The sequence below is a fragment of the Sinocyclocheilus anshuiensis genome, unplaced genomic scaffold (genome assembly GCF_001515605.1).
Source record: "Sinocyclocheilus anshuiensis isolate Anshui unplaced genomic scaffold, SAMN03320099.WGS_v1.1 scaffold9707, whole genome shotgun sequence".
Classification (NCBI taxonomy): domain Eukaryota; kingdom Metazoa; phylum Chordata; class Actinopteri; order Cypriniformes; family Cyprinidae; genus Sinocyclocheilus; species Sinocyclocheilus anshuiensis.
Genome location: NW_015540453.1, coordinates 1 through 1,606, shown reverse-complemented (window position 1 = coordinate 1,606; position 1,606 = coordinate 1). Strand labels below are relative to the sequence as shown.

General features: G+C 38.7%; 1 long non-coding RNA gene across 1 annotated transcript; it reads left to right on the top strand.

Moving 5' to 3' along the window:
- The first annotated feature begins 271 nt into the window (after positions 1-271).
- Positions 272-752, top strand: LOC107687329 (uncharacterized). Its single transcript, XR_001634121.1, has 3 exons — positions 272-332; positions 436-527; positions 622-752. It is a non-coding gene; the product is annotated as an uncharacterized LOC107687329 (long non-coding RNA).
- The last annotated feature ends 854 nt before the right edge of the window (positions 753-1,606 follow it).

The window sequence follows — 1,606 nt, the reverse complement described above, 5'->3', positions numbered from 1 at the left end:
CAAGTAAAATAAAAGTTCAATTTAAAGTAGGCTACTACAATTCCCAAAACTAAAACGGAAATAAATATAAATTAAACATAAACTAAATTAAAATGAAAATAAAAATAGAAAAATTATAATTCGAAATACTACTACCGTAAATACTATAAAAGTATCTAAATACTAAAATCGCACTGCATAGGATATGGGTCAAATGCTTGTTATCTTAAATATTCTCATTTGTTAATTTCCTAGTATGTGTTTCAGAGTAGAGATGACTTTAAAACAGTTATTTTATTTCACAGATAACTGAGAACTGGATGTCTGACGCATGAGTATCTCTACCTCCATCAGTAATAACCAGCAATTTATGAATTCTGATATCTACCATATATGTGACATGTGTCTATCAACATTCTCTTCTATCTATGCTCCAACCGAAGCCCCCAACCAAAGCCAAAACCAAAACCCAAGATCACTTTAGCTCGTCGGCTGGGCTTGAAGGTGAGCGCCACCTGCTGACCACAGTTATACACACAGTTTGCTGGGTAGGTACTTTTCTCTGCTCAAGTAGAGATTCTACAATGATAACAAAATAACTCTTTGCTTTGATATGACAACAATGGTCCTGTCATCCTGAAGATAAGGCTGCTGAATACAGCACTGGACATGCTGATAGTAGAGAAGCAAGATAAAGAGAAGGAGAGGGAGCAAGTGTTCAGTGAGAGAGTTCCTCCGCTCAATTTTTCCGGCCTGTCAGTACAGGAATTACAGGTACAATTAAATGATTTAAATGGATCATTTAACTCCTTTTTATAAAATTTAAAGGAATCGTTAATCCAAAATAGAAAACTCTGTCATCATTTACTCACCCTCGTGACCTTCGTAGGTAAAATGGTGATGGAAAACAATGAGAAGGGAGGGAAAAAAGGAATGTATTGTTACGCTTGCATTCGCGTGCAAATTATTTGCTTTGGCCCGTGAGGCTTTGCGTTCGCTCGCAAAAAATGCAAACGTTTCTTAGGGGAAAGCAAAACTTTTGCGCGCGAACGCAATGTATCTCGGGGAAACGCAAAAATTTTGCATCTATGAGATGGGAGAAAATTCATATTTTCATGTCTCTCGCAAAAATATTGCGTTTCCGAGGGAAAAAATACGTTCTAGGAGGAAAACAATAATTTTCTTCCTATCTAACAGTAGCCTATTTATTTAGCAGCCTAAGCTGCACTTTTAATTTAAAGGCACAATATGTAAGTTTTCGCCGCTAGAGGGCGCATATTCAAAACAAACAAGGAAAGAAAGGCATAGTTTGATGACGCTGTGACTGAGTGTAGAATCGTGAGAGTTGTTGTCTTCATCCCTACAGCCGTTGCAATCCGACGGGACTCGGGCAGAAATCATGTTCATGGATGAGCTAATGTATTAATGATTTATTAACGTAGTAGAATGAAGCAGAGTGAGGCTGAAAGCCATCGAAGCGAAACGAGGCCTCTGAGTGAGCGTGACACACGGCTCGAAAGCAGCGGAGCTTTTATTATGCCACACTGCTTCCGCTCCTTCCGGTCGTGAGTATGTGTGGTAAACATAGACTGTATAAAAACATAGACGTAGTGTCCGTGACGTCACC